At 32.7% G+C, this 7,189-nt stretch overlaps 1 long non-coding RNA gene across 3 annotated transcripts; it reads left to right on the forward strand.

Moving 5' to 3' along the window:
* Positions 1-1,492: 1,492 nt before the first annotated feature.
* LOC128209262 (uncharacterized) lies at positions 1,493-4,878 on the forward strand. Of its 3 annotated transcripts, none has more exons than XR_008256971.1 (6): positions 1,493-1,576; positions 2,099-2,219; positions 2,451-2,602; positions 2,837-2,938; positions 3,161-3,292; positions 3,469-4,878. It is a non-coding gene; the product is annotated as an uncharacterized LOC128209262 (long non-coding RNA). The 3 variants fall into 3 exon arrangements; XR_008256970.1 differs by having other exon boundaries at positions 1,508-1,827; XR_008256969.1 differs by having other exon boundaries at positions 1,511-2,219.
* The last annotated feature ends 2,311 nt before the right edge of the window (positions 4,879-7,189 follow it).

The raw sequence follows: 7,189 nt of genomic DNA on the forward strand, positions 1-7,189 counted from the left end.
GTCCTTTTTGGTGCAGACAACAGACATTGTCCCCTCTCGTGGGGTCCTCTGAAGAATCATTTTTAGGGTGTAAACCATATTTTCTAGTTTTTCATAATTACCAATACTATGAGATATGAACTACACAGAGCTTGCATCAAACATACCTTGCATTATATAATGTTCTGTCTTGTGATTATTTCGAATGTGACATATACAATTATGTTGTTTTGTCATACATTGACACCTAGATTGGAATGTGTAAAATGCATGTTATTGGCCTCTATTGCATGCGTGTCATATAGGAAATAGGTGTTAACACACCATTTCATTCAATATCTGTCAATTTTTCAGAAAATGCCTTCTTATGGCAATTTTGCTATTCATAAATGGTTTTATTGATTTTTTTTTTAAATACAAATTCGATTATATGAAAATTTGACAGACATTGAATGAAATGGTGTGTTAATACTTATTTGAAACATTGGGTCGCTTTTGGTTACAACACATCCATTTAAACTTGTGAACTACGTTAAAAATAATGAAATTAAAAATTATGAAAGACTGCCCTCACATTTTAATGTCTTTTTTTTCTTTTGAAAAAATACTTACCGTTTTGGACGGTGCCCGCTCAGGGCAGCGTTCATAGTAGGGGCAATCGGCTGAAAAGTTACAAACCGATTTACCTTCTGTCTCGGTCGAAGAAAGAGTGCGGTTTTTCAATGCTTAAAACGCCAGTAATATTCAATAGCTTACAAGAACATTAATAATTATGCAATAAATCTATAATTCTAAAGCATAAAGGATATGTTTAAAATACATTACTTAAGAATGCATGATTTATTTATCTTGATTTTTTTTCTGCGGCAGCTGACCGTTACATTTAATGACATTGGACTTTTTCCTTTTTTTGACACCAATCAAATTACTTGCTAGAAAATAAATCCGGACTCCAAGCTATACTAGAATAAGGGCCAGTTTTATTAAACTTCGTACGAAGTCTGTTTTGCGTACGAACTCCGTACGATGTATCTCAGGCTGTTTAGCCGTTTTATTAAAATTTTCGTACGAACAAGCACCTGTTTCTTCATAGATCTACGAAAGCTCTTTAGGGTGGCGTACGAACTTCGTACACTAAAAAATGGCCGCCACAACAACAGAAATATTCTATATTGGTGATCTCTCATTTTTATGGCGTATTTTAACAAAACCAACTGCCAATTTCAAGACAGAAGACGACTCTGTGGAATCTGCAACCCGGTGAGTAAATTAACAAATATGACGCGTCATGAGACTTTTGGCCCGAAACCGATAGCCTCGATTTCGAGAAAAACGTGCGCAAAGTTGAAGCGTAAAAAATAATAAAGAAACGAAGTATTCATCGTAAAAAGAACCATTAAACATTTTGTCACCCTTGATTGTTCAGTCAAATATATTCTTTAAAATGTAATGTTCATAGAAATAGTGTTTTTTAACCACTTTCTTTCGTATTGTTTATTACTTTCGGTGTTATCTCCCGTAGTTTTTATGCGATGGAAGGAAATTAATCGAAGAAAAAGAAAGCGGAAGTGAAATTTGACAGTCTGACATTGAAAATGTAAACAGAAACAAAATCCAGCAGATATTTTCTGTTTGCATACTTATGATGACTGAAAAAGGAAATAAGCAATTTTTCATCATCTCACCGCAGCCAACTATCAATACAATTATTGATGGATTTTACGAATTCATTTTGAGTTGCAGTTTAACTGTCTTTTTAGCAATGTTGAAGATGAATTTAAATTTGTAGATGAACTTTTTTTAGCAATGTTGATTTATGTGCATAACAAACCATCTCATGAGGTTCAGGTAAATTGAAATAAATTTCTATAATGATGAAGATGACCATGAGGATTATGAAAATAATAGACTGATGCAATTGGGGGAAATGTTTTTTTATATAATTAAAGAACTGCTTTTTGAGTATGTATGACATTCATACTGCCAGGAACTTTCTTTGGCATGCAATATTGTGTACCTGTTGATCTGCCAGGGCATCACCCCAACTATAAACAGTTAAAGATTTGTATTTCTGTAAATACATATTTTTAGAACATCATGCTCTAATGTGAAATTTCAGGTCAAGCACCTGCTGTACATAGAACAACAACTCATTACATCTTTGACTATGCAGAGCAGGTATTCTACCCATACTAGGCACAGCAAGAGGGCCCTGCTTTGAAGTGTCTGTAAATCATATGGTAAATTTTATTGATAAATTGAGTGGTAAATACAGTTTTGCCATCTGACTAAATTATTATAGGGTTAATGGAAAACCTATATATTTTGTAGATTCACTGAAAAAACAGAGAAGTGCTCACATATGCTCTGCAGCGCCCTTGTTAAAATATTTTATATCACCTTAATTCAAAATTCTTACTTGAACATAAAATAATAGCTTTTCTATTTCAAAGTGTTTTTGTTTTTTTCAGGTTCTCAGATATTTATCTCAGTGATAAGGGTTTAGCTATTATTTGGCCAATGGTGTGGTACCTCATTTTCAACATCATCCATATGGAGAAGAATCTGCATACCTGTACGTTGACAACTGTGTTGGGCAGAGTAAAAACAATGCAGTCATTGGGTATGATTTACAAAAACAGGGTTGAAGTATATCACTTATGCACTGCATATTGACACATGAGAATATTAGAATAACAAGAAAATGTAACTTTTATTATTTTTTTCAATACAAGTAATCAGAATTCTCATTAGTCTTATAGAAATAGTTCTGGCTTAAATCTGTTCACTTACTTCTCTAAATGTCATGGATTAAAGGCAATCAGTTCAATAAATTGTATGTAATTCTATGTTTAAGGGTCTGATGTATTCTGAAGGGGCTACATAGAGAAATAGCATTTACTTAAATGGAAGCAGGTGAAATAAAGTTCAGTCCTGTCTGAGATTTGGTCTGTGGAAGGTAAGTTGTAAGAATGTTTTTTGTTTTTTTTTAATTTTGGTGCTTTAAATGTTGATTTAAAGCCATATTGAAGGATTTTGTATATATATATAAAAATATTGAAGTTTGGTACTTTATTTAAACACTTAAGTTGGTTATAATACCTTATTATGTAAAACTAAAAGAAAGCTTGTGTTAAAACAATAGGTATTATATCATAATATAAACAACATGTTTATTTAGACCAAATGGAGGCAGCACACATCCTTTGTGGATTGATGACCTTGGCAAACTGGTTATATTCTTTGACTGGTTGGAGTACACCAAGAGACCCCTGAAGTCCATTCCAAACTTGAGGAAATATCATCACTTCAGGTATAACAAAAGTATTACAGACAGTATCACTGCCTGTTATGTAATTCTATGAACAGAAGTCAAAAATAATTTTAGTTATTATTTCCACATATTCAGATGTGAGTTTTGATGTTCAAGTTAATTTGCATAATTTATTCCAAACACTAAGTATTGGACATATGAACATTATTTTGCAGAACTTCAGCTGCAACCCAGTCAGTGAATTCATGGGAGAGCATGTCAAGGACAGTGAGATTGAAGTTAAAATTGACAAGCCTACAACAATGGCTTTTCCATGGAGAGTACCCTGAACGCATCCAACTAAAAGGACTTGATGCAAAAAGGCTCTGATCCCTTAAATAACTGAAAAATAACTTTTCAGTATACTGATATGTGATCTTTATAAACTAAATCTAAGATTTGAGAATGATCCGTTACTGAGCTGATGAAAACGTGTATCAATTTTTATTGACAATTATTTATTCAATAGAAACATGTTTATGTGAAATAAGGCTACCAATGATTTCTAGTGATGGAAGGGTGCTGCACCCAGTCTTTTGTTTGTAGAACTCTTCTGCCATAATGGAGACCACTATATGATTAATAATTATTAATACAAACTTAAAAAAGCTGGCAGTTGAAGCCTATAAATGCTTGAGTTAAAGACATTTATAATATTGTTTGTCAAAATTAGTTACTTCACAGCCTGTACCTTAGCAACCTTTCAGTTTTTCTTCAATATCTTCATTTTTAAAACCTTCCTGAACCCTATAAACATTTTTAGCTTTAACTTTTACCCTATGAATAAGCATCAAGAATACCATTTGTCATGTACTATGTGACCAATTGCACTTCTTGAAACTACATAATGATGTGTACATGCAGTAGGTTAGTATGTTAAATTAATTGTTTTCATTTTGTAAATGTGCCCATTTATTAACTGATCTTTTTATACAATAGTGTAAATTATGCAGTATTGTTATGTTTATTAAATAAGAGTATATTAACCACCATTTCATGTTTTATGAGCAATGAATAAATACAATGATCACATTTGAGGTAAATTGGTAAAGTTGGTGTGATTATAATCATGTTTGTGCCTGTTGCCATGGTAACCAGGATAAAAACAAACCCTTAAAGACCATTCAAATAAGATAAAGTATAGTAAATTACAGTGGTTACATCCTTTAACCTCCAGATAAACATTGGTTTGTATAAGGTGCAAGTTACAACCTAATGTAAATTTATTGTGAAAAATTTCCAATAAACTACGGTACTTGGTGAACAGTTTTTATTTATTCTGACATTTGTCAAATACATACACCAGGTACAATAAGGTTTGAGGATATCAATTAACAAATCAATTATTACTGAATGCTTCAGATGACATTTATTGTATAATTACATGCAAATTTAACCCCAAAACGCCTTTTTTCAATAATGGTTGCCATGGTAACCAATTAATTTTAATTTATTTTCTCAATAATAATTGAGAATGCTTTTGAAAATATGTTGTTGTCGTTATAATGTGGGAATTGTGTATATAGTAGTAATGCATATTTATTGCATCTGTGAATACAAATGTTTCAATAAATTCTTGAACTTACCGAATTTCCAGCTGTTTCTTAAACAAGTGCCCTTCTAGTTTTTGTCATTATTTCGTTAAAAATAGGAATTTTTGAATTTTCTCTTCAGTTCTTTTATCCTAAAGAATAGGACTGTCAGAAATTACTCATATCTCATTTTCGCCCAAAAAGTGGGTTCGGGCAAAATATCCCGTGACTGGTTGAAAAACAAAATGCTCTTATTTCGATGCATTTCAAGAGTTTTGTTGTGATAAAAACACTGGAATATAGACTGAAATACTATCCAACCATTAGACTCATGGTATATGAATTTTACGGTGTTTTAAGTAAAACAAACAAGCTAAAAACAGACTGATTTTATGACAGTGTTTACACTGATCTGTCATTTCATCTGTCGAAGTTTCTATAACTTGCTTTGACTTATATTTACAAGATTATCATGTCTCTAATAGTGTTCAGAAATTCTAAATCAACATTGAAGCTTATAAATTTAATAGTTGCCTGGGGGTGGAGATGTGGGGGGGTGGGGTGGGTCAAAAAGTTAGTCCACCTAAATGGCCGTCAACGAGTCTTTTGACGATTTTGTTTTACTATGGCAGACTCGTGACGTCCACCATCCCAGCAAAACGTAGCGAACGGTCCTTGCGCAGAGAATCTTCGCGGCCACAATTTTGAAATTATCTCCGTTATAAATTCAAATTTCTACGAAAATATTATTGCCTACTTTAAAACACATACTGTATTTATTTATGTCACTATGCCAAAAAACATGTTCAGGTATACATGTGTCGATTTTTTTTATCAAGTGTCCCGATATCTGTAAATCTGGGACAAATCTGACAGGTTGTGTACATGTATAACGGTATTCGTGACCAAGAATATATTTATGTGAAAATAACGACTAATGACAAATTAAATCCAGTTTAGATCACTGTCGGGTATATATTGAACAACTTTTTCATTATTATTCAACATCGATGCATAATAAAACTATTTATTCTTTCGCTCAGTGTTAAATGGTAGAGAGTTGTAGCGTTACAGGGATAGGATACATAAGAAATGTCAAAATGATAAAAAAAGTATCCCTGATTGCTCATTATTGTTGCTAGTCAAAAAGTATTTTTGAAATATCCAGAGCAGCCAGAAGGTAAGCATAAGCTCTATTGGTCACAGTTGGGAGACTTGTTTGTCCCAAACTACATTTTTTTTTTCAATTTTCTTGCGGTTCTGAAAACAGTGCAGCTAGAAATGGGACTTGGACTGGGGACTCCCTGTTTGCAAGTTTGTGCTCTATCAACTTGGCTCACAGGCCCTTAAAACTTAAAATAACTTAAAGCTTGCAGTTGAATTGTTCAACCAGCTCTACAAACTGTTCCTGATAACTTAATTTGCAAACAATCTGACCTGTGTGGGTTAGTACTGGGACACACTCATGAACGGTATAATATTAGTACGGTAAACCTGGGTGCAAAAGTGGGACAGGTTCAGATCTTGAACCCCACGACTGATGAATACTTGAGCTCAAGCAATGGCTTTATTAAAACAGAAACCACCTTGCATTTAAAGAAAAATGTCAACCATATTTTAAAGCTGCACTCTCACAGATTGAACGTTTCGACAACTTTTTTATTTTTTGCCTTGAAACAAGCCAATTTTTGCGAGAATCCATGGAAACAGTGATATAAGACTGCTGACAAAAAATCAGATCGCAGATTTTTATATTTAAGTTAAAAAAATGATGTTTTATGCATTTTTCTTAAACCGTTAGTAACGGTTTAAGCCAAAAAACACTAATTTTCGAACGGAAATATGAAAATCTACGATCTGATTTTTGTCAGCAAACTTATATCATTGGTTTGCAGATATTTATGCAAAGCTCTTTCCAAGACAAAAATTAAAAAAATTGTAAAAATGGTATACCTGTGAGAGTGCAGCTTTAAGCTTCAGAAAGAGCCTGTTTATTCATTTTTCATTTCAGATCTTGACATGGATCAAAGATGCTGGTAACTAGGCGGGACGGATTGTTTCACAGAACTGCAGGTTTCTGGATGGGTAACTAAATTTCCATATTTCCGGTTTACTTGTGTTATTTATAAGCAAGATAATTTAAATACACCACAAGAGCAAATCAAGTGGAAATCGTGCATTATGTATGTATTTACAGTCAGTTTGTAGAATTTTTTTTTACCAAATCTCAATTTAATACAAACTTTTAAGCTTATCACGCATATAGTTTGATGCACATTCTATAATTATAATATTAAAGATGTGCAGCATATATATGGAATGATCCACATCACTGGATACTGTATATATGTAACATTGCATGTGA

The sequence above is a fragment of the Mya arenaria genome, chromosome 11, assembly GCF_026914265.1.
Source record: "Mya arenaria isolate MELC-2E11 chromosome 11, ASM2691426v1".
Taxonomy (NCBI): domain Eukaryota; kingdom Metazoa; phylum Mollusca; class Bivalvia; order Myida; family Myidae; genus Mya; species Mya arenaria.